The sequence below is a fragment of the Callithrix jacchus genome, chromosome 10 (genome assembly GCF_049354715.1).
Source record: "Callithrix jacchus isolate 240 chromosome 10, calJac240_pri, whole genome shotgun sequence".
Lineage (NCBI taxonomy): Eukaryota > Metazoa > Chordata > Mammalia > Primates > Cebidae > Callithrix > Callithrix jacchus.
Window position 1 is genome coordinate 93,235,760 of NC_133511.1, and position 26,783 is coordinate 93,262,542.

General features: G+C 40.3%; 1 pseudogene; it reads left to right on the forward strand.

The window, feature by feature from the left end:
* The first annotated feature begins 986 nt into the window (after window positions 1-986).
* On the forward strand, window positions 987-3,029 carry LOC103796274 (large ribosomal subunit protein uL23 pseudogene; annotated as a pseudogene).
* The last annotated feature ends 23,754 nt before the right edge of the window (window positions 3,030-26,783 follow it).

A 26,783-nucleotide genomic window follows, 5' to 3' on the forward strand; every position in this document is an offset into this window, starting at 1 on the left:
GCCTTTAATTCATTCTCTCCCTCCCTTCCTCCTTCCCTTTCTCCCTTCCTTCCTTCCTTCCTTCTTCTTTCTCTGTCTTTATTCTCTTTTCTGTCTTTTCTTGTATTTCATTATTATTTTTTTAATTTCAGCTCTCCTTTGATTGCTGCCTGCCCCATTACAATATCCACTTTTCCAGATGGTCGCTACTCTTTGCCATATGTCCAACGCACCTTCAACTTTTTGATCTTCTCCAGCGTCTCTGATGCTGCTTTCCAAGCTTGGTATAAATGACACCTTCTTGTCTGGTGGCTGCCCCAAAGCTTTTCTCATCTGTCTTTCATGGGACTCAGGTTTCATACCCACAGATAGCAATCTTCAAAGAGAGATTGACCCAGCGTAATAAACTCTCCAGCCTGGCCTTGGCAAAATGAAATAGTCTTTGATCCCTCTCTGGTTGCCCCTTGGAATGAAATGAACTCTTTGAAGTGAAGTTCGGCACACCAAGAAATGACAAAACAGAACCAGGAGAGTTACAAGGTTAAGACAAAGATGATGCTGCATGTGGGTTATTTTGTTAAAGGATGGATTTGGAGAGATTATCCAAGAACCGAGTTTAGGTGTAGGCTGTCAAAATTAGCATCAGAAACTAGTTAATAATTCAAGCTGAAAGATCTTCCCTGCTATCCTGGCTGTGTGCACCAGGGTGGCAATTCCAAATCATTACACATTATCCCCGTAAGAACTTTCCAGAATGTATTCCAGATGCCACACAAACCAATATTCAGATTCATTTTGTACAGTCCACAAAGACACACTATCTGCCATCTAGAATTACACCTAGGAACACACTGATCTTGCCAGAGAAGTTTATGCAACACGTATACAAACAACAGGACCATCTGAGCACCAGCTCTCAACAACGCTGAAGCCATATGATTCACATCAACAAGGTAGGGAATCCCAAAATGCCAAGTTCACTTTGTAATCAAGTTTACCAGGCAGGGATGGTTAGAGTTGCTCCAGGGCCTGGAAAGCAGCCTCCAAATAACTCAATCCACAGTTTTCTCACTAAATCAGCTACATGTGCTAAAGACCAGTTAAAGCATGTGTTAATTAGTTATCCCCCAGATGAGGACCGCAACCACCCTCCACCAGGAAGTGTAATTACCCAGTGCTCAATTCTATCACTTCCAGTTGCCAGTAGGTGGCAGAAATTCAAAAAAATTTCTAAATTCAGCTTCCTTTTTAAGTAGGTCCAAATGTGTCAAACCCGATCTTTGATAGTCTTGCCACATCTGTGTGAGATTAGAAGCGGTGAGATAAATGTTTGTGAAGGGGATGGATATAACCAACTTCGATTTACCATGTTTTTAAGTAATTTGGGCAATTTCCCTGGAGGGTGTGAAAAAACCTTGTGGTACAAAGCATTTGATCCATTGTATTATTTTTACAACTTGCCGTAAGGAATTGCTCTGTTGTGTAGATTTTATTCTCTTGCCAACTCTTGGGTACTGGGTCTTTTTATTGTCTGTCCACACTCAACACTTTTGAGTTTTGAAATATTATAGTTCCAACTTTTCCAAAGTCGAGGAAGTTGGAAGCTTCTGATAAATGGTCACTCTCTTAGTCTACCAAGATAGATGTCTAATGGTTGTCAAGATTTTTTAACTTTTAAAAAGAAGCTTTTGTAAAATGTATTTTTAGTATGCATTCAGTATGCAGAATTATGTGGAAATGAGAATTGGGAATGTGAAGAAATCAAATTTCAATTCATGGAAGAAAATCTGAAATAAATATTTACATTAGGATCTGCAAAATATGCTTTGTAGGCTTTCAAGCTGGTTCATTTGAAAGTAACAGGAAACACACAATGTAAGACACATGGTAAAAATTTTTCTGTCTTATGGAACTGAGGAGAAAAACCTAGTATCTGTATCGTGTGTTGTTTAAAAAAAAAAATTGGAAAGACAAATCAAGCAACACCCAGAAATCCCTTAGAGGTTTTGAAAGATTAATGGATTCTGTCAGTAACCTTCAAATTCTTCAGAAAGACTACCATAAAAACAAAAAGAATTTTGGTTATTAAGAGTTTGTTTCTGGTGATACCAAAGAATCAATTCACATGTACATATATGTATATGTATAGATGTATAGATATGTATTTTTCATGTATACTTTCTATGCACAGTTTTTCCAGGTTACTAGGTTTTTGCTCCTTCTTGATATACAGAGAAGCAAGACTCAGACTGATTTCATTTCAAACAGATATTAAATTTCTTCCCATCAGCGATGGTGAGATTTTCCCCAACCCAGCTTCCGCACTTGGTGGTTCCATTCCTGGGTGATCTGCCAATAACCACACTAGTTTATCACTGTGGCTGTTTAGGTTTGGAAGCAAAGAACTGGGAGGGTGGGGACCAGTCGCATATTGCTCTATGCTGTTGATTACTCCTACTCTAGCACAGTGGATTTCAAAACATGGTTCCTTGAGCAGTAGCAGCAGTTTTACTTAAGGACTTGTTAGAAATGCAAATTTTAATTTAAAAAAATTTCTCAGACCCTTTTCACAAGATGGCCCAAAATCAGAGAAGGAAGCTCCTGCACCTCCTAAAGCCGAAGCCAAAGTGAAGGCTTTAAAGGCCAGGAAGGCAGTGTTGAAAGATGTCCACAGTCACACAAAAAAAGAAGATCTGCCCATCATCCACCTTCTGGTGGCCCAAGACACTGCAACTACGGAGGCAACCCAAATATCCTTGGAAGAGCGCCCCCAGGAGAAACAAACTTGACCACTATGCTATCATCAAGTTTCCGCTGACCACTGAGTCTGCCATGAAGAAGATAGAAGACAACAACACACTTGTGTTCATTGTGGATGTTAAAGCCAACAAGCACCAGATCAAACAAGCTGTGAAGAAGCTCTGTGACATTGATGTGGCCAACGTCAGCACCCTGATTTGGCCTGATGGAGAGAAGAAAACATATGTTCAACTGGCTCCTGATTACAATGCTTTGGATGTTGCCAAGAAAATTGCGATTATCTAAACTGAGTCCAGCTGGCTAATTCTAAATATATGTATATCTTTTCACCATAAAATAATTTCTCTACTATATATTGACAAATGATAATTGTATATAGGTGTAAGGTACAAAGTGCTGTTATATGTATACAATATGAAATGACTGAATTAAGCTAATAAACATATCCATCACTTGAAATGCTTATTTTTTGTTTCTCCTATCTAACTGAAACTTTGAACCCTTTGACCCACATCTCCCCTTTCTCACCATGTGCCCAGACTCTGGGTACCACCATTCTACTCTGCTACTGTGAGTTTGATTGTTTTAGATTTCCTGTATAAGTGAGAACATGCATTATTTGACTCTGTGCCTGGCTTAGCATAATGTTCTTCAGCTCCATCCCTGTTGTTGCAGATGATAGAATTTCCTTTTTTTTTTTTTAAGGCTGAGAAGTATTCCTTTGTGTATATATGCCATATTTTCTTTATCCATTCATTTGTTGATAGACAATTAGGTTGATTCTACAACTTGGTTATTGTGAATAATGTCTAAATGTACACAGGAATGCAGATATTTCTTCAATGCACTGATTTTAAATCCTTTGAATATATATCCAGAAGTGGAATTGCTAAATCTCATGGTAATCCTATTTTCAGTTTGTTAAGGAACCTCCATGCAATAAGTATGGCTGAAAAAAGGAAAAAGTACAGTGATGACTCTGGAAAGCCACCACACTCTCAGCTTCTTCTAGGCAGCTGAGAACATTTGAAAGAAAATTAAAATCTTCACCTTTGTAGAAAACAAAGCACACCTTAGGGTTTCCTTTCTCTTCCTACCAATCCATAGTTTCCTTGCCTTGATCTATTTAGTTTCCTTCTCCCATTCCTTCATATTCCTTGGTAATTCCAAACTCAAGGAGATTCCCAGATTATGACTGGGGAACAAATAATCACCCCAAATGGTAGAAGGAAGTTTATGAATGGAATCATTAGACTAAACTGAAACCAGATACTTCAACTATATCTTAAGAACTTAGACTTCTTGCCTCTGCTTTTCTCAAGATAGGTTTTTATTCTCAGGCAGTTTTCATATTCTGGCCCCCAGATTCCCAGGCTTGGGTCCAGCCACATCCAGTGATGTTTTTAAGACCAGCAGAAAGACAGCGTCTTATTCTCAATGTTTCCAGTAAAGTCTCTGGTCATGGCAACCATGTCTGAATCAATTCTTGTAGCCAGAAGGTTAGAAAGTTTTGACTGGAAAAGCCTAGGTTATGCACCACCCTCCTTAATGGAAGAAGAATGTGTCTCTAACTGGAAGAGGGATTATTCTAGGGTGTTATTACTAGGAGAAAGGGGTAGGAATTCCAGGAGGAGGAAAACAATAAATGTCCTTATAGAGACCGTGCCTAGTCTTTGCAGCTCCTTGGTTATTCTGCAAAACCAACTAACAAGTAGTCATTGAAGCCAAGACATGTAGCTAGAAATGGAATGGAGAGGTCATATATGGTAGGATTAGACAGGTTGTTTTCCCCACTCTTAAGGGAGGCTCATTTGCATAGCAGAAAGAGACCTTGTCCTGTGTCTCACATGAAAAGTAAAAGGTGGGGACCATCTGACGCTCTCAGCTCTGTGACCCACTGCAAGCTTTCTGAGCTCTAATTTTCCCCTCTGCCAGTGGAAACTAGTACCCATCTCAGACGTTCTTTTAGGGATGATTTGAAATAATCCTTGTAATCCAAGGTGATTAGCACAGTACCTGGCACTTAGTAAGCACTTAATAAATGTTAACTAATATTGTTGTTCATATTATTAATTATTCACTTTTCTGAACCTCAGATTCTTCCTCTGTAAAATGCTGACAATATTTTCTACCTCACAGGATTGCTAATAGCATTAAATGAGCTACCATCATAAAATGGCCAACATACAGTTGTGTGATAAACGTGAGTTTCTACCTCCTTCATTGTCAGCTCACCCTTTTCTCTTCTTTTTCGTGAGTCACATCCTCAAGAAGCTCACTGAAAATGCAAAGAAGATCCATCATTGCATCTTGTCTGAACTAAGGACAACTGTAGTAGTTGTATTCCCAACCAACTGATAATTCTACTCATGGCTTGGGATTTCCCAGCTGTGATAATAAAGATCTAAACTCTGAAAGGAAATGCCAGAAACAAAGGTGAAGTATAAGGTAGGTAAAACGTCATCCCCAGTCTCTCTGCTTCTTCATTTCCAGGTTTTACTTATGCATTGTCTACATGCAAAGCATAGCAGTCCTCTGCCCTACCACTCATTGCCCCCATTTCCACTTTTCAGAGGCAAGTCTTAAAGCTATTTCTACATATCCCCAAATAATATGTTCTTTACTTTATTTCCTAATTCTATTTTTTTAGTTTAGGTATTACCTGTTGACTTGCTACTATGAAAGGGAAAGATTTTTACTTTTGTTCACCAGCCTGCCCCCACCATTTTGGATCCCTCATCTTCATTCTCCACATGTAGCTACACCCCAAGTTTTGGTTACATAGATATTCAGTGGTTACCTAAATGTTGATCAAAGGTGAGCCATGTGGTCTGTTATGGATTATGTTTCTTTTCTTGCATAACAAATGCCAAAAAATTATGAAAAACTTTCAAATGGACAAAACAAGAATTAGCAGCTCACCCATTCAGGCTGTCTTTTCGTTTTTTTTTTTTTTTTCTCTTTGACCTATTTAACAATTCTGTAAGTTATAGAAAACCAATATGAATGCACATTATTATTATCCATTGAAATATGAATTGATTGTGTATTCTGGAATGCTGGGGTAGGCAGAATTCTAAGATGACCTCCCAGTGACCCACATCTTAGGATAATCTCTTCCCCTTGAGTGTGGGCAGAACTGGTAAAGATATCATTCCTGTGATTATGTTATATTATAGGGCAAAAGGGAGATTATCCCAGTGGGCCTAATCTAATCACATAAGCCCTAATCACATGAGCCCTTTAAAGTACAGGGTTTTCTCCAGCTGGTGGCAGAAGAGGAAATCAGAGAGATTCAAGCACCAGAAGTATTTGACAGGCAGTTGTTGGCTTTGAAGATGAAGGGGGTGTGTGCAAGGGCCAGAGAGGGGTTTCTAGGAGTTGACAGCCATCTCAGTGAGCAACAAGCAAGGAAAATCAGTGTCCCTAGTCCTATACTCACATGGAACTGAATTCAACCAGCAACCTGGATGCACCTGGAAGCTGATTCTTCCCCAGAGCCTCCAGATAGAGTCCAACAAGATTGACACCTTGATCTTGACCTCAAGAGATGCTAAACAGAGAACTCAACTGAGCCCACCTAGACTTCTGACCTACAGAACTGTGAGATTATAAATGTGTGTTGTTTTAAGCTGTGAAATTTGTGGAAATTTGTTACACAGCAATAGAAAACTAATAGGAATTCAATTGATTATTGTTTTCTGAATAGACCATTTTGCTTCTATTTGTAAATTGATCTCAGAAGTCCTTATTCCCTATCTGTGCTTCTGCTCTTTGAACTCACCCCTTGTACTGCTTGTACAATTTTTATTAGTTCCTTTCTAAAGTGATGAATTAACAAAATCTTTGGTACATCTTTATTTTATACTTACACGACAGTAGGCTTTATCTTTTTTTTAAAGTTACCCTTTAACACTGGAAGGAACATATTTTTTCCATTTGTGTTATTCTCTGTGTGCCTGTTATTCATTCAGTCTCAAATTTTCTTTCTTTCTAAAACTCAACTTAATATGTAAGTCATATTAAATAGTTTGCAACTATATTTTCCCCATGAGACGTTTCTCCTGGAGCCCTCAATTCTACTACTGCAGTTGGGAATGAATGTCCTCTAACGCTGCTACAGAGATGTCATTCTGGAACTTCTCTTATCACTACTCTGAATTTCCTTCACTTCCTTTTTTTTTGTATCCCATTTTTTTGATTCTTTGATTATACCCTCATTCTGCAGAACAGCATCCTTTAGTAGCTTCCTGAAAAAGGACATATGGGAAATCTTTGAAATCTTGCACGTCTAAATAGATTTTTCTTCCAATTTTACTTGACTATAATTGTATGTTATAAATAATTTTCTCTTGGAATTTTGAAGACATAGTATTCTTGCATTTTAGCTTTTATTACTCTAGAGAAGTCTTATGCTATTCTGAACTCTTTGTATGCAGCTTGTTCCCATTATCTCACTCTCACCACTTCTGAAGATTGTAGAATCTTATTCAGTCTGCAAAATAATGGAATTTTATAAGGCGGTGCCTTGGTATGGGTCATTTTAAATTCAGAATATTGACCAATGGATGGGTTCTTGACATACATAAATTGAAGCTTCACACTTGACCCTTCAGTGGCAAGCAATGTAACTGGCCACTCTGTTCCTGAAACCCTGCTGCATTTGACTTAGCCAATGTTTCACTCTTCTAGTTTTCCTCCTAGCTCTCTACCTACTCCACCCTCCTTTGATACTAGTATTCTAAATGATGGCTCTGGGCTATCTGTTTTCTTTTATCTTAGAAGTATTCTCCTAGGCTTTAAATACCATCAGTATCCTTTATTTAAATGGCTTTAAATATCACCAATATGGTCTTTCCTCTCGATACCACCTATATGCCAACTATACTCAAACACATCTCTAGCAAACTTCTCAGTGCCAGATAATATATGCGATAACCTACCTGACACCTTACTTTTCAAACTTAACATGTCTCAAAGTAAATCTTGATCTTTCATTTGAGCTCAGTGACCCCCTTTTTTAGCACCCAGTTGTAGAATCCAAAGTTAAGAATCATGTTTAGCTCCTCTCTTCCCCTTATTATTGTATGTGAGCCCGTCTAATTCCTGTCACTTCTATCTGTAGCACATCTCTTGAATCCACATTTTTCTCTCTATTTCCATGCTCACTTACCATTACTGCTTTCCTGGTATCTACAATATCCTCCCAACAAATCTCTTCACATCTTTTTCTCCAAGTCATCTATTCTCAAAACAGTAGTTTGAGTGATCAAGTTTTAAGATGCAAGTCTAATCACTTTAGTTTTCTGGTTAAAACTCCTCAGTAGTTTCAGAATGCATCTAGAATAAAATCCGATATTCTTAAAGCACATAGAAAGCCCAAATGACCTGCCCCTGCCTCCCTCTCCTTTTCCCTGCACTGCTCTCCCTGTTCTCCTTTTGCTCAGTCACACTGGTTTGGGTCAGTGTGTTCAATGCGCCAACGTTTTTCCATCTCAGGTCCTTTCCCTGGAATGTTTCCATCTCTCTTTTCATATGGCTTTTACCACTTAGGATCCAGCATAAGGTCACCTTCCAGAAAGAACTTTTCTGATCAGCACAGTATAAACAAGGGCCTTCGTTCACTCCTTCACTCTTTTTCCTTTGTAATACCTACCAAAATTTTGTAGCATTTGTGTAACATATTTGTTTCCTGTTTTCTCTTCCACTAGATTGTAGCTTCAACAAAGACAAGAACTGTGTCTGTTTGGTTTACCACTATCCCCAGCAAGTAGCATGAGACCCATCTACTGAAGGAATGATTATTCACTTGGAATTTTAATAACCTGATTCCAGGCCTGGCTCCTCCACTTTAGTAATTGTACAAATTTGAGCAAGTTAGTTACCTTTCATAGCCTTAGTTTGCCTGACTGTCAAATGAGGATAATGACATGTATTTATATGGCTATTGTGAGAAATTAAAGGAGAATTTCATGAGAGGAAGTTTGCATAGTACCTGGCACATATTAAATGCTCAATTATTTTAAATAATAATAACAGTGGTTATGAAAGCCTGTAATTTGAGATCCAAGAGTGAGAGAAGTAGGATAAAAAGTCAAATAAAGAACCTTCATAATTTCAATATCAAGTAACATAAACCTCTGTTTATGTTTGTAATGACAATCTTATATACTTGGCTATCTCACCATCTGTGTTCTACAAGTGGGTGAATATAGAAAATATCGTTGTCTACTCAAAAATCAATTTTTTCTCTTTTTTGTTACTGATAGAACATCTCCTCCCTCTTCCCCCACCCGGAGATCCATTCTCTCCTCCACAAGCTCTATGCCTCAATGGCAGTTGCCCCCACTCCCAGCTCAACTGGATTCAGACTAGTCAAACTAGTGATGGGGGTCCCACTTCCCCCAGAGGCGATGGATTTTGTAGTGGGCACATAACTAAGTTCTTGTCAAAGAGATGAGGAGGGAGCTCTGCTGGGGGTTGGGAGGGGCTTGAGAAAATATTTTTCTTTTTAAGAAGCATGAGAAGAAACCATTCCTCTCCTACCTCTGGATCCTGGCTGTGGCACCTGAAACTACACAAACATTTTGTGACTAAAGGGGAATCAGCCCTAGAAAGAAGCTGCTGCAGAGCAGAGAGCTGGGAGGAAGAAGGGTCTTTGATGACATCGTGGAATGGCCGTTGAACCAAGCCTAAGACTCATCTCCTGCTCCTGGCTGTAGGAGGCAATTTCCTCTAGCATTTAGTTCTAAGTCAGGGTATAATGTTACATGTAGCCCAAAGTATCACAGTGAGGACCTGGGGAAGGGCTTAGCTCTTTATCAAACACTGTATAGTCTGAGGGCCACAGGATCTCTGACTGCCCTTCTAACTTTGAGATCACATAATGACATTTAGTCATGTATTAGACAGAAGTTACTCAAAGGGACGAGGAGGAGGGAGTTTGAAAACACTTGCCAGTAAACAGAACTCCACATTTCAGTTTTTGTAAGTGGCTGGGGTGATGTAAACTCACCACTCCCAGCTCCAGGACTATGCCACAATGGCTTCAGTGAATAGGCTCTTGTTTCCACAACATTATTCTTCCACAGCCTTGCCAGATGGAAAACATCATGTGTTTTTCCTCTGGAGATAGGGGATCAATTCATTTTCCAAGTGTATCAAAAGAACATTCATTGCTTTGGTCCTCTTTGACCCTGTTTTAGACGATTTATTCTATTTACCCCAGAATTCAGAGATACTAAAAGAGAAATAGTAAGTTTCTCAGGCCCACCTGAATGAGAAACAGGCAAAGGTCTGATTGACCCATCAGGCCAGAGGGCACTGGCATTAGGAGAGCTCTGAAGATTTTGTGTTCCAACCAGCATGGTACTCATCATGCAGTTTCTTGTTGTGTTAGGACTTGGGAATATTGGCGAAAAGTTAGGGGCATTGCATTTTATTACAAGCTGGATTCCAAAGTTAACACCTAAGGCAAAATTGCATGTGGTCAAAAGTGTTCTCAAAAAAATCCTTAAATAATTGATGTAAAACAATGCACATAGTTTGCTGTGAACAACCCTGCATATGCGTGTATATGTCTTTCTAAATGTATAATGTATTTGGCAATGTGCAGTAGCAAATAATAAAGACAACCGTGTATGAAAAATATATGGCTTGATTAGAACAAAACTCAGCAAGGCAAGGTGCCCACACCATGAAAGGCCAGAGGGAACTGAGACTACAAAGGGAACAGTTTCATGTCTCCCATCTGGGGCTCAAAGGGCTATTCCTTTCTTAAATAAAGCCCATATAGTTAACTTTATGTGCAATTTCTTCGTTGGAGGGTTATGGTTTAAAGTAAGAGAGAGACCAGAGGAGCTGGGATGGATTTGCATATCCAACACCAGGAGGCTGTGTGTGTTTGTGCTAGAGATCTACTACCTGCCCAGGTGTCCCAGTGCAAGGAAGTTGGTGATTGTATCATAGAAAAATCAATAGGAGAATTGTAGATGACTAATTGAATAATCTGCTGCCAAATCAGATCAGAAATGTACTGGCAAATACCAAAGGCTTAAAAAAGTCATTCCTTCAATGCCTTCTTTCTTTCCTCTTTCTCTGCCCACTTCAGAGGGTTATTATAAAAATTTGATCTTGGCAAATGTTTGTTGTGAATTTCACAGTATAGTGAGTTTGTATTGTTTTAAGAGGCAGGGAGAACTTGTTCTTAGGTCACGGAATCATCAACATAGGCGGTAAAGAGTTGTGAGTATAGGCTTTGCACATACTGCACATACCTGAAAGAGCCTGGAGATTGCCTGGGTCTGTGGTGAAGGTGGCTAAAAATCTGTTGCAGTCAGGAGCCCCAGATTCTCATGGATCAGGGTCATGAATGTTGGCACTCTTTTCTTTTCAAGGGCATTATAGGTGGAGGAGGGACTAAATTTGATGGAGAGCCCAGCCTTGTTACGGAATTTACCTTGGATGGGCCCAATTAAAGTGAAGAAAGGGGGCCCAGCTGTCCAATGCCTCTAATTTCTGGGCTCTAATTAATGATCAAGAAAATGTATTAAGAAGTTCTAGACTAGACTCCTTCCTCTCCTTACCCCACTGAAATTCTGATAGGATTAGGAGGGAGAAGAAACTTAGAGTCTGTTGTCTTTCACGCATTTTTGACATTCAAACAGAGCAATAGATCATATGTCATTTAGCACCATTTTTCAGTTTTGGGACTTGTGTTTCTTTTCTGTCTCCATTGTTCAAGAACTGGAGGGCAAAGTTTATCGAATAGACTTCTCTGGGGCTTCCTCCACCTTTTTGCCCCACCTGGCACTGTATGAGCGACTGCAAGAGCCTCTAATGCATGTCCCCACACATCTGCTCTTGCTTCCTGCTGTCTGTTCACCATCTGCCAGAGTGCGCTTTACAAAACATGTACTACGGCACTGCCCAGCAGAACCATAACGTGAGCCACATGTGTAAGTTTAAGTGTTCTGACAGTTACATTAGTAAAAGTAAAAAGAAACATGTGAAATTCATTTTAATAATATCTTTTCTACAACCCATTAATATATCCGCAATATTATCATTGCAATATGTAATCAATATAAAAATTAATCAGATATTTCACATTCTGTTTTTTATACTGTCTTCAAAATCCAGTATGTATCTACACTTGCAACACATCTCAGTGAGGTCTAGGCACATTTCAAGTATTTCATTGCCACATGTGTCCAGTGGCTACCATAATGGACAGTACTGATGTGACACATTCCTTGCTAAAACCCCTTGTTTTCCATTGCAGGATCTTCCTCATCTAGTGTGTATTTTTTATGCACATAAGTTCCATGAAGGCAGGGCTTTAGGGTGTGTCTCCAGCATCTAAAATAGTGCTTCGCATATATTAGTGACACAACAGATATTTGCTGAAAGAATTAATTATTGAATGGGTATGCATTTTATCTAGGAATGAAATAACATAGAAAATGATCTGGAAAGATATACACCAACATAACAACTGTGGTTACTTGAGGGAAGAATGGGTAGGAGGGAGTGATCACAAGAAACTTCATTTGTATGTGTTATATTTTCACTTTTCACATATGTTTTCATTTTTATGTGTATTTTGGTATTATATAATGAAAAATAAAAATGTTTTAAGTATAAGAAAGAAGACAGTGATGATTTATAAACAGAAAAACTGATGGCAAAGATCAAAAAGAATTAAAAAGAAAAGAACCAGGCTATGATATTAGTTTCTGATTGCTGCTGTAACAAATTACTACAAACTTAGTGGCTTACAAAAACAAAATCTATCTTACAGTTCTGAAGACTGGAAATCTGAAATTGGTCTTACAGGCCTAAAATCTGGATGGCAGCAGAGCCATGGTCTTTCTGGAGGCTCTGGGTGAAAATTCATTTTATTTAATTTTTGCCTTTTCTGGCTTCTAGAGACTGCCCACCTGCCTGCCAGTCTTCCTTTTTTTCCCTCCCTTCCTTCCTTCCTCCCTCTCTCCCTCCCTCCCTTCCTCCCTTCCTCCGTTCCTTCCTTCCTGTAGCCTGGTAAGATCCGACTAGATTATCTGGCCTGAAAAAGGCCAGATAATGAATATTTCAGGCTTTGCAGAACACATATGATCTCAGTCTCATATTCTTTTTTTTCCCCCACTCCCCCTCCTCGATCTCATATTCTTTAATATTGTTTGCCAACCCAAGGAACCCAGGAATTCTGGTTCAGAAGCAGTTTCATCAAGTCTGTCTCCTTCAGTGACTCTTCTGCTCAGACCCTTCCATGGCTTCCCAGATCTTTAGGAATAAAGGGGAAAGTGCTGATACGGTCTGCAAAGTCCTGCACATTTACAATGCACATCCTCCTACCACACAGCTGCTCACCCACCTCTAGCCTCCCTGGCCTTCCTCATGGTCCTCATATTGGTAGTCCACACCTGCCTCAAGGTATTTATTTAAGATTTTTTTTTTTTTTTTTTAAAGACAGGGTATTGCTCTGTTATCAAGGCTGGAGTGCAGTGTCACAATCATGGTTTACTGCAGCCTCAACCTCCCAGACTCAAGCAATTCTCAAGCCTCAGCCTCCCAAGAAGCTGGGACTAGAGGCATGCACCACCACACTCAGCTAACGGTTTCTAATCTTTATATAGACAGGATCTTTTTGCATTGCCTAGGCTGACCTCAAATTCCTGGGCTCAAGCAATTCTCCTGCCTCAGCCTCCCAAAGTGCTGAGATTACACATGTGAGCCACTGTATTTGGCCAAGATATTTACGCCTGATGTTCCCTTTGCCTGCAATGATTTTCTTCACCTCCTGTCTTTCCTGACCATCCTGTTTAAAATTGCATTCTCACTTACCAAAAACTTCATATTGTTTCTTCTTTGTCTTTCCCCATCTTACACATTACATATATTTATGCTGTTTACTATCTATCTCCCACTATTATATTTTACACTTCATGAGGCAGGATATTTTTGTTGATCTGTTTTTCTCACTGCTGTAGGCCCAGTACTTATAAAAGTACATAGAACTTAGCAGATAATAAATGTTTGTTGAGTGAATGATATTTTGAAAAGAGCACTGGTGTGAGTTGGAGGAGTCCTAGCTTCTTATTTGACTATATCAAGACAACCTATGTGGCTTTAAGCAAGCATAAAGCATTAACGAGAAATTATAATAAATAGATGCTATAATTGAGCACTAATTTCACGTCAAGTACTGTGCTAAGTAGTTCAGAAGCATACCTCACTTAATCCTCACAGCAGTTACTATTACTAGCTTTCTTTTATAGATGAGGTTTATTGAGGCTGAACTTCATCATCTGCAAAATGAAAAGGCTGTGGCCAAATAATCCAACACTTTCTTTCCCCCTCAGAAGTTCTAAGATAATGATGTCTTTCTATTTGAAAAGACTCATTTGTTTACCCATAACTCAAAGGAAGAAAGTCTTAAAGTTCCATCATATATTTGAACCTCAATTCTACTTTGAGATAAACTACATTTGACCTCTTTTCATTCTCATCTCAGCGGGCTGGATCTTGCGCAGGGGTCTATGGAAAAGAACGATCCTAAGCATACATCTTCCACTTGAAAATAACTTCAAACACTAATACACAAAGTGTGTGGTTAAATTATTGCATTTTAAAGGTAAATCCATGATCAAATATTTTTATGGTACCTGAAAATGTTCAATGTTCATTACCGGTTTTCTATTAGTAATGGAATTCAGAGCTGTTGTCACGGAATGTTCTTTTCCCATAGCCAGATAGTCTTTCTATAACAACTTGTCTCAGGAAAATTGGATTATGGAAAAGCTTTATGAAACTCTGTACTTACACCTCAAATCACACACTTGAGGGCTAGAAAGGATCAGAACGATAACCTGAGGTGACCCTGTGATTCTATAGAACAGCGGAAGAAGGCTCAGAGAAGGTAAGCCATTTACAGAAGCACACACAGCTAATAAGTGGCAGAGTTGGAAAACTGAACATCAATTTTTTAAATGCCAAAACTCATGCTTTTTCCACTCTATCACAATTCTTCACTGTGACCTTGAAAGGCAGGTTCCTTTTTAAGATTTTATTTGAAGCAGTTTTTTATTTCCTCTCCCCTACCATAACAAATGTGGCGGAAGACATTCATATACACAGTACATTCTCACTGTGCACCTAGAGTTTGATGAAAAACAATACTTTGCATGAAAGTAAACAAATAGCATAGGGCATTTGCATTACCATAATGGGCAACTGGCACAATTATGCAAAAGAATATAAGCAACAGATTAAGTGAGTTATAAGCACTTCTCCGAGTTTGAGACATAATAATGAAAATGAGCCTGAGAATAATAGCTTTGACTAAATACTTATCATGTGGCAGGTGTTATGCTACATGTCTTAAGCTAAGATCCAGATGCAGCAAAGTACATAGAGTCGTTTCCTGGATTGAAATCCTGTTTGCGATTTGCTAGGTGTTGAACTTGGACAAATTATTTAAACCGTTGTTCTCCATTTGGACTCAACTATAAAATAAGCATAACTACAGCACTTACTTCACTAGATTATTTTAAAGATTAAGCATGCACAACACTCATTGAGGTTTTACATGAGCTCTGTGCTGAGCCCTCAGCAAGCATTAGCTCTCATTATCCCATTTAATTTTCTCTGAAATCTATCAGGAGACAGCTCTATGAATCCAGAGATGTTTGTTTTGTTCATTGCAACAGGCAGTGGTATAAGCAGCAGTGCCTGGCACATAGTAGAAGTTTAATAAATATTTATTCAATAAATTAATTTCATGAGTTGTATACCCCTTTAATCTTCATTTGGCAAATGAGGAAACCAAGCCTTCATCCTTTTCCTAGGCTCACATGGCTAGGATATGTGATATGATGGCACATTAAAATGTGTGATGGATATGTTTATTACCTTGATTGCGGCAATGGTATTAGAGGTGTATCTATATCTCCAAACTCACCAAATTGTATACAGTAAGTACACACAGATTTTTGGTTTAAAAAAAGTGTGATAAGGAATAAAATCAAAATGCAATTATATAAGTATGAGGCAATAGGAATGACCCTAACTTTGTCCTAATTAATTTAAATGATGTAATTATTTAGAACATGGCTACTCTTACTATTTTAAGCATAAATTACTAGAGACATATCTGATACCTGATTGGGATTGGAATACATCAGTGTACTGAGATAAACCTGGAGGCAACGTGGAGTTACCAAAGCATTAGGTGAGGGGTGATGCCGGCAGACATTTAAGGAAGACGAATGTGACATGGAAGATTAAAGGGCCAGAGGCTGGGTTCAGGGTGGGCTATACAGCAATGGAATAGGATAGAAAAGCACAAAAACTACCTTAGAGTGGCCCCAAACCATTAGGTAATTCTGTGAGCCCCACCTCCCACCACTGGATGTCACTCAACAGGACACAATGAGCAGGCGGTAACCTAATCAGGGCTGGTAAGTTCCAAGTGGCCTTCAAGTACCCCCTAGCCTAGGTAAGAAAGGCTAGATGGAGAATCTGCCTGACCCTGGGGATACTGATAGGGTCCTTTTCAGGGGAAGAGAAAAATTCGATCTGGAATTTACCTGTGACTGTTAGAAGGGATGGTGTGCACTCATGAATAATCCAGAGGGAATTCAGAACCTCAGAGTGTCCGCTGCCCTGCAGTAGGCTGGCTTGCCTGACAGTGGAGCCAGGCTGGTGGTATGACTTGTGGGGTCAGTTCACCTCAAGGCACCTTTTCCTACTTTTCTTTCTCTGTGGTTCAGCCTCACCACAGCAAACACATTGGGAAAGACTGGAGTGGGGGTGCAGGGTGAATAAGAGGGAGTAGTTTGGAGAGAGAAGAAGAGTGAAGAGGAAACCCACTGGACACAGATATTGCTTGGCCTGAGGACCAGCTGCAGGCTGGTGAGCAAGTCAGGACCAATCAAATACCAGCCTCAGTCTCCACTGGGGATAACAAAATCGGTGTGGCCTCAATGCATGCCGAGTGCTTCCGCCAGTGAGAACCAAGTGTAAGTCTGGAAGAAAGGGGTCTGAGGAAAGATACACTGTGAGTGAGAAGGATAAGGCTGGCACAGAGGGCAGGCCTCCTTGACTATTATTGGCCACTATGTTTGTAATCGTACACGAGAGGCTATGACTGCATCTACAGACGTACTGAGGGAATAAATGAAAAAAGGAAAAGATTCCTGAATTGGTGGTGGTGTTGGGTATGCTCTAGCCTAGAGAAGGCAATATTGTATAACAAAAAGAGCTGACCCATGGAGACCTGGGTTCAAATCCCATCTCAGCCAGTTTCTAGTTGTGCCCTCTATTTGGGCCTTAATTGCATAATCTGTCAAATAATGATGCTAATAAAATATGATGGCTAATGTTTTGGCATACTGATATATGCCAGAAACATAATATATTAGCTAGTATGATGGATAAAAGTTGTATGCAGATTGTCTATGTGGATTTGAGTCCTACCTCTGTGACTAAATCGTTAAGCAAACCTGGAAAAACTAACTCCTCTGAACTCTAGTTTTCTTGTCTGTCAAATGGAGACAGTAATAGTACCTGACTTGGATAGTAAAGGCCCAATAAATATTTGTTGAATGAATGAGGGCGGTTGAAAGAATTCCAGATGATAATACATGTAAAAAGCTAAGCCTAATGCTTGGCACATAATAGTCATTCAAAAATATTAGCTATTATTATCAGCTAACAGGAGTGGGTGAATGGAATAACATGTAAATTAATGGTGCCTTAGCTTTGCTTACTCAGTGTTAGATTTCCCCCAACTTCCTTCCTTTTCCAGCTCTGGGAATGACTCTTCAAAACCATCTTACCTAGATTTGACCTCCATCCAGAAATCTCCACAGCTTAAAATTAGTCAAGACTCTAAGTCAACATAAAATCAGTCTGTCCAATAGATCTGGGAAAAAGGGCACTGAGATTGGCACAGTGCCCTGGGTAGTAGTGGATTCTTTCCTGAATCTGCATGGCTTCCTTCCTGCAGTGCCGCACTGCTCAGAGCACCTGGACATCAAATATACCAGCTGTTATGGGAAATCTAACCTTGTGTGCAGGGATCCCAGCCTCCTACGAGAAGATGAAGAGCAGGTACCTAGGTAAACTGCTGAAGTGATTCTGTGAAGAGATGGCACACTCTATTCAAAGCCCGTATTTTTTTATTTTTTATTTTTTTTTCTGTTGATGCCCATGGTTACATCCATTTGGTCAATTTATCAGAAGTTCTTCTCTCTCCTTTCTGAGTACTCAGCTCCTGTCCACTCAAAGACTTAATAAGATCTTATATACCAATTTACTCACAGTTCAGGTGCAGCAAGTTACTCAGCAGAACACAGGAACACTCTTAAGCCTGGGACACAGCAGTTCAGGTTAAATCAGTAAATTGCAGTGCACAAAACACTCTTACCTACTTAGAATTCCACTCTATCTCTGTCTCCTGGAAGAGGGTCTGGCATGTCATGGGCACTCCACACACTTGCTTAGTGAATGACTGTGTCACGTGATTCCCACTGCTGCTCTGAGACTTTGGTAGGGCAGGTGTTATTTTGGTCATCCACATCTACAACGAGAGGTAAAGGAGGCTCAGAGGCATAAATATCTCGAGTCAGGGAGCTGAAAGGCAGCAAAACTAAGAAGCAGACCATAATCTTAGTCTCTAAATCCATCATCTTTCTAAACAACCCTGCTTAACTCTATGTTTCTAAAACACCCTGCTTAACTCCCACCTATGTTTGAAGCCCCTCAGTGGCAGTCTGTCTGAGAAGTCCCTTGTGTAGAGACAGATGCTTTCTCCAAGTGGAGCTCACACTCAGATGCTCTTCATAGTGGTTTCTTGACTCAAGTTACGGGTTTTGCTTATTTCAGGCTCCATCCCTGCTTCAGCTTCAGATAGCAACTTGGTCTTCAATTTGCCAATATGGAAGTCTGCTGAACTCTACTCCTGCCTCCCAGTGACAGCACATTCTCTTACCCATGCCTGACTATGCTAGGATTACCAATCCTTCAGTCAGCCCCAGACCCAGTGTGATGTCATTTCTTCATAAAGTCTGCTACAGTCAGCCCTTTGGACAATATGTATTTATACATATAAATAAAGTGCATATGATTTGACAGTGGTTGTCCAAAGTTGGGGTAAGAGAGAATTCTAGTTTCTACTTTATGTGTTTTTAATTTAAAACATTTTGGGACAAAGGTTGTTACTTTTTTAATTGGCAAAAACAAAGATAATTTCATTGAAATTTTTACAGAAAGATTTTTGTCATCAGCTCAGTGAGGTATACTGAAAATACCTCAGCAGACAACCAGAATTCACAAATTGTCTTGAATTGTTTCATCCCATTCACTTGTCCACTTCTTTCTTTGCTCACTGAGTGGTTCCTTCAAGTTACCAAACTCTAATTTTGATCTCTCAGCTTGTTTATTTTCATTCTTCTCCATTTGCTCATATCTCCCCAAGGTCCTAGAACTCTCTATCTGGTCAATGAGCCGATGATCTTTGAAGGTGAACTTAATCAAGTGGGGAAGATCCAGGCATTTAGGCCCCAAAGGAAAGATGTCTATAAAGCTCCCTGCTCCGACTCCATAGAAATTCATATTCTTGCCACACAATTAGGCATTAGGTTAAATACGCAACAGTTCTCTCATTGGTTCTTGGTATTTGCTTTATTTTTCTAACTGTATTTTAAATTCCTCAAAGGCAGCTATCTTAAGTAATAGTTTTCTTTATCCCACCTAGAAGAAGCTAAATATGTTTCCTATGCCCTAAACTCAGATTCTCTCCCTGGTAAAGGGCATTTCCCAACAGTATTTTGCAAGAGACATTTCCCAGAACTCTCACTTGCTGAGAATCTCTATCACAGGTTTATAAGATAAATTATTAGGCTCAAACTATTTATTATGGTTTACAAAGTCTTTCATAATTGAGTAACAAACTGTGTCACCAGGTTCATTTTCTATGCTGTTTGCTTGTCCCACATACACAGCCCAGGTTCCAGTCATAGTTAATTTCTTCACCATTCCACAAATGCATCACCATCATTATTAATCATCATTATTCATTATGCCTTTATACGTTGATGACTTTGCCTGTTGTATATAGAATGCCTTTCCTTCCCCTATCCAATCCGATAAGTTCTTCTGCTGCTTCCAAGACCCATTTCAGATGACTTTTCTTCCAGAAAAACCTTCCCCAGTTCTTGAGACAGAGCTAGTCTGTCCCTCCTATGTGCTCCCACAAAGCTCAGTTTAACACTAATCACGTCAACTATATGATACTCTCTCTCTGACTACCTCAAGGTAAGATTTGGGTTTTATTCCTTTTGAGGCATCCCTAGCAGCACCTTTTATAATATCTGACACACAGTTGGCATTCAATAAATATGTGTTGAACGAATGCAAGGGAGAAAGGAGTGTTCTCCAAGTAGTTACCATGATGGATTTGAATGCACAGTGATGGTGAACAATGAAAGAAAGGGGGTGGGGTCATTTTACTGGAAGTCAAAGGGATTAGCTCTTGCATCATGCAGTGCAGCTGACCGCTCCCAGAAGGGAGATGTCCAAATGTAAGATGCAGTGCAGAACATTAAATATTGAAAGCAAAAGTTAAATATTAAATTTTAATATGAAACATTAATGCCAATAAACAAAACCAGCCAGAATGGGACAAAATTAGGACCAGGCCATGGCCAAAAAGAAAGAGTCATGGCTCAGGCTGAAAGCTGACCATGGCCTGGACTTTCCCAGCAGGGCTCATCGGTAATGGTCACACCCATCAAATTTCCCAGGAGAAGCAATCGAGTAAGGGGGAAAATAAAGCCTTTTATAACCCACAGCCATAAAACACAAGCCTTTCCTACAAAACAAAGCACAGTAAAGTGTTTTAGGACCGCCAAGGCTGCAGAACTCCTGGTACAGTGGAACAAAAATAGAGGCAGCAGAGAGGAAAATATGAGGTTGCTGAACCCTTGGGGCAGGAATCCTATCTTTGCTTGCACTGTGTGGGACTGGGATTGTGTGCAGCCAAGTTGGGCAGAAAGGAACAACAACAAGAGTCATAAAAGGAACAAAAATAATGGGATTGCTCCTGTTGATGCCAATGGATGTTTTGCCTGAATGGAAAACAACCCTGAGAACAGAAAATTGAAACGAGTGCTCAAAATCTACACTCATTAGGGCCCAAAGCTCACTCTACCTGGGGATTCAGGAGCACTGTGTCTACTGTGACTATTTAGGGTCAAGGGCCTTGTAGGACTCAAGCTAAGCCTGAAAGTTCATAAACTGTGTGTTTTTCATTAAAAAGCTAGTCACTTTGACTGGTAAAACAGTTGATATGGTTTGGCTGTGTCCCCACCCAAATCTCATCTTATTATGGGAGGGATCGGTAGGAGGTAATTGAATCAGGGGGGTGGGTGTTTCCTGTGCTGTTCTTGTGATAGTGAGTAAGTCACAAGATCTGATGGTTTTTTAAAGGGGAGTTTTCCCTGCACAAGTTTTCTCTTGTCTGTTGCCATGTTAGATGTTCCTTTTGCCTTCCACCATGATTCTGAGGCCTTCCCCAGCCATGTGAACTATGAGTACATTAAACCTCTTTTCTTTAAAAATTTTTCAGTCTCAAGTAAGTCTTCTTCAGCAATGTGAAAACTGACTAATACAAGTCATTAGGCAAGGCATTGGGTTAGACATCAGAAAGGTCTGGGTAACTTATTCCTGTACCTATATTGGAATCTTGCTTGATAATCTTTATGACAAGAGTTTATGACAAGCTCTTATTCTAAAAATGAAAGCTAGACTGCAGCACCAGATCAGATTCTTTCGGGACAACTGCAGTGAGGTATTAGGAATCAAAATCCGTGACCATGGAAAGGAAATAATTTCAGGGCATTGGCCTTCAGGGTCAGGATGACACAGAAGACTATTTGTCTTGCTTTAAGCTTCAGAAATGAGGGGAGAAGTGAAGAATTCTGAGAGTAAGACCCTCATGATAGCAAAGGTCTCACATAACCAGTTACTAGGTTATAGGAAATTTAAGAGGTCACTGAATGCAAAGCCCCTACCCCAGGCCATGCTGTCACCTAATCTGGGAAAGACACAAAAGTGTGCAGGACATCAAGACAGAGGAAGTGCTCCAACAAACAAGCCTCCCATTCCCTGAGAACCCTTACAATCTCCAGGGAAATATGGATGTGATGATAAAGGAATGAGGGTAATTTAGCTGGAAGGATAATCTTCACAAGGAATTAGCAAGCATAAGGGGGAAAATGAGCATGGATTGGTGGTTTAATTTTAACCATATGGAAGGATTGACTGATCGGTGCTATCAAGTAACCATATCAAGTGAAAGTCAATCAGGAGACAGCTTGGAGGAAAATTAGGTTTTCTTAAAGGAAACAAGGTATGAAAGTGGATGCTGGAGCCAAGAATCACAGAGGCCATATTATGTGATGTTTTCTTTCTTCATGGTCTTTTTGTTTTTTGTGATATATTTTGGTTAATTTTCCTTCTTTCAAATCTATTTGAGCATTTTTATCTGGCCTGCAGCCTCTTTCTCCCCACTTTAGTCTATCTCAGCATTGTCACATGATGCTGATGAAGGTTGGCCTTAAAAGTTAGGGTAGCCTGCTGAGTTTCAGAAGAGAAAGAGGAATTTTTATACAGGTAAACTTTGCTATTCTTGGTGTATACAACCTCACCTGTGTCTACACCTGGGGTGAATATAATTGGCTCCTCTGGTAGAACATTGCCTCTCATACAAATAATATTGAGTGCATTTTACGGGAAAAAAATAGAAGTTATAGTTTGCTATTAGCAATACCAAATTATTATTAATGCCTCACAAAATACAGAGAAAAGATTAATGAGCCAGACGGTCAGGAATAGAGCCCAGCTTTCGCACTGACTCACTGGATGACTGAGCTGAGTTACTCAACATTACTGAGCTTAGTTTCCATGCCTGGAATATTATGGGATGAGACCAGATAAGTTGTTCTCAGACTATTAGCCAAGGATCCCTGATGGTTCAGGAGAGGTGAGGCAGAGTCCACCACAAAAGCAAAGGCAAATTTGAACATTAGCTGCTTCAGCCAGAGTAGCTCCATTTCAATAACGTTATTTATATATTGGACTTTTGCATAACAGTTTGTTTAAAAATGAATACATGCTTTAAAGACATTGGAAGCTCATTGGACTATAACAGATGATCACTGATACTTAACAATGCTGCCCTTTTCTGGCTCCTTTTACATAATTAGAGAATCTGCCCTTGTGAATATGAAGGAATCCTAGGGATCATGTAAGTAATTTCATTTCCTTGACATGTGAGGAAACTGAGCACCAGAAGCAGAAGAGACCTGCCCAGGACCTCATGCCAAGTCGGTGACTGAGCAAATTTAGTCTTTTGACTATTACTGGTCAATTTCTTCCTCTACCAAATCACTAATGGTGAAACAGTATATTCGTTTTTTAGAGCTGCCACAACTGATACCATAGATTGTGTGGCTTAAACAAAAGTTTGTGTCCTTACAGTTCTGGAGGCTAGAGGTACAAGATCAAGGTGTTGGCAGGGTTGGTTTCATTCTGAGATTTCTCTCCTTTGTTTGTCATCTTCTCCCCACCACCTTTTTCCCCCTATGGTCTTTACTCTGTGAGTGTCTGTACCCAAATTGCCTCTTCTTCTAAAGACACGATTATATCAGATTAGGGCCCCTCCATAAAAGCCATTTTAACCTTAATTACCTCTTAGGGGCCCTATCTCCAAATACAGCCTCATTCTGAGGTAACTGTGGGTTAGGACTTTAACACACAAATTTTGGGGGCTGAGGGGAACCCACAATTCAGCCCTTAATACCTGGTGATTGTAGAGAGTTCTTTTTTCTTTGTTTTAATACTTTTGAAATAGTAACATATGCACTTGTTTAAAAAAAATGCAAGCAGTTCAGAATGGTATACAGTGAATAATCACACTAGTCTTCCAGTTTCTTTTACCTGGAACAGCAGCTGTTACAATTTCTTGTGCATCGTTCCAGAAATAGTTTAAGTATATTTAAACCTATAGTATATGAGTGTCTCCTTAGTATATACTGAAGAGATTTAAAACAAAAACTTTCCTCTGGCTTAATTCCAGATTAATTAAATTAGAATCTTGGAGGAGGGCCCAAGTGTCTGCAATGATAGGGTAGATTTTGAAAACTGCTCTGGACCCTGGCTCCTCAGAGAGTGTGGTCTGAGACCCAGCAGACTCTGTAGCACCTAGGAGGTTGTTAGAAATGCAGAATCTCAGGCTCTACCCCAGAAGTACTGATTGGAATCTGTACTTTAATAAGATCTTCTCTTAGGTTATTTGAATGTAGGCAAAGTTTGAGAAGCTAGGGAACTTACCTTTTTACTGGAATTTCTGCTGAGCCTTCTAATCAGTGGGGGATTACAGCCAGAGGCAGGGAGAATGCGCTGATGCCTCCATGGGCAGAAGACAGGCTCACATGGTAGCTTGTCTCTTGGGCCAACAAATCCTCTGGTTTCATGTCCCCCACAAAAAAGGGGACAGGACAGCCTCACGAACGGCCTTGCCATAACTCTCTTTTGCAAATTCTCAAGCACCAGTTTGTGACTGGCAGTTCCTGAAAAGCCTACTTCAGATGATCCCAGTTCTGCAATTAGACAACCTTTTGATGGGGAACAAATGTGTCTACTGCGAGCTGGAGAATGGCTCCAGTAAACCAAAGCAAACACACTGCAGAATTGGCAGCCTAGCATTCCTCTGGCCTGGTGAAATAAATCGCTGAGGCCATCATCCGTAGCAAATAACCCAGCTAGGCTGCCTGGCAGGCCGGGAGGGAGGAAACAAGGGAGGGAGGTGTCATCCAGTCAATTAGCCACAGAAACAGCATTTCTTCCTGGAGGGTGGATTTTCCTCTTTTCAGCACCACTAACTCAAATGTCAAACAAGTTGTAACTGCCATGGAGAACAGGCCCTAGCTACAGTATTTGCTTTCTGTGAGAGAAAACAACCTGCCCCTTTCAGCTTTACCTTTTGGAGTTCCTGGATTTGGAATGTAGCCAGGTGAACTGCTTGTTAGCAACTTTTCTACTCCCTCCCAGCTCCTACAAACAGTACTACTAAAGCAAACCACTCCTGAGTCCTCTAGAGCTGATTGCAAAGCCAAAGCTAGAGGAGGGGGAGAAAACACCCGTCTGGGATGGCTGTGGCTAGATGTCAGGCCTGGTTAAATTAGAGGATGTTTCCAGCATCTGCAAATTCACCTAAAAAAGAGTTAATGAGGCCTTGGATTCCACCCAACCCCGGAATGAACCAAGATGCCCTTCATAATCCTGTTATGCCAGGTGTTCGCCTCAAAGAGGCATTTATGGGAGACACCAGTTTTGGCAATTCCCTTTCGCAACAGCAGCCAAGCTATGAGAACTGACCACCTGGGGGAATGTTAGGTGCCAAGAGCTTCTGTGGCTTGTCCAAGACCACTTGGCATGAAGACTGCTAGGATCACAAATCCCCGAACCTGAGCCCCAGAAGGCAGGCACTGCAGTTTGTGGACTGTCTTCCTGGGGTGTCTGGCTGGCTCTTTGGAGTGGAAGCCATGTAGGAAAGTTCAATGCGAGGCAACGGGGATGATGTCTGGGAGTGGATTCCACCAAACTCTGGAGCTACTAGGGCACATCTGGCTCAACCTAGAGTTTTAAGGCAAGTGGACATCTCCATCAGGGAGCAGGCAGCTTTCCAAAGTGATTCTCATTTTATTTCATTACTTGATATGGGGGTGAGGAAGGTGGTAGTGAACATTTGATTTCCACTTAGGGGGACTGTGTAGACAGACGCACTTTGATGCTCAGGGACTAAGAGGGCATGCTAACCAGTGAAGCCAGGAATAGGAGGAAATGTTGAGTGAGCAAAAGCTGATTCCTTTGGGTGGGTCTGAATGGTAGAGGCTGCATTCTAAGAGGAGAGAGCAGGGCTGGAAACAAAAGAAAGCAAACAATAAAAAATCAGGTGGAAGCTGGGCACAGTGGCTCATGCCTGTAATTTCAGCACTTTGGGAGGCCAAGGTGGGCAGATTACTTGAGATCAAGAGTTGGAGACCATCCTGGCCAACATGGCGAAACCCATCTCTACTAAAAATATAAAAATTAGCCTGGCATGGTGGCGTATGCTTGTAACCCCAGCTACTTGGGAGGCTGAGGCAGGAGAATTGCTTGAGCCAGGGAGGTGGAGGTTGTAGTGATCATGCCTCTGCATTCCAGCATGGGTGACAAAGCAAGACTCCATCTCAAAAAAAAAAAAAAAAAAAATCATTTCTGGAATAGGAACAGAATGTGGAGTGAGACTAAGAGCAAAAACTGAGCCTTGGAGTTCCTAACTGGTTTTCCTGGCTTCCTATTATAGCATGACACCATTAACACATGATTAGCTTGATTTAAAGAAATGAAATAGGGGATAAACATAGGCACAATATGCACAAAATGCAAATACCTCATTCCCTAAACTGTGCACATAAAGCTGTGGTTATGCAGGTCTCTCTCTGGTCATGATGCACCAATAATATTTTAGTTTCATGCTCAGGCATGTGGGCAACAGCTTGTCAAACCCTAGTCTCAAACACTCCCTTGATTTCTTGGAGATCAGCAGAGTATTCATAAACGGTGACCTCCACTGATGATTTGTCTCCTGTTTTTCTCACCTGGGCAATCAATTAAATTAATAGCTAACACTAATATGTGCTTACTGTGTTTTGGGTGCTGTTCTAAGTGCCATAGAGGCATTGACTCATTTAATCATCACAACAATACTATGAGGTAGGTGCTAATATTATGCTATTTTACGGATGAGGTAACTGAGATACAGAGAGTTGAAGAAACTTTCTCAAGGTCATATGATTAGTGAGTGGCAGAGAATGGATAAAAATGCCAATGATCTGTCTCCAGAACGGCGTGTTTAACCTCTACACTGAATTGTGTCTTGAGCTCATTGTTCTACTGTTGCAGCTTAATCCATGTTATTTTCCTCAAGATTGGCC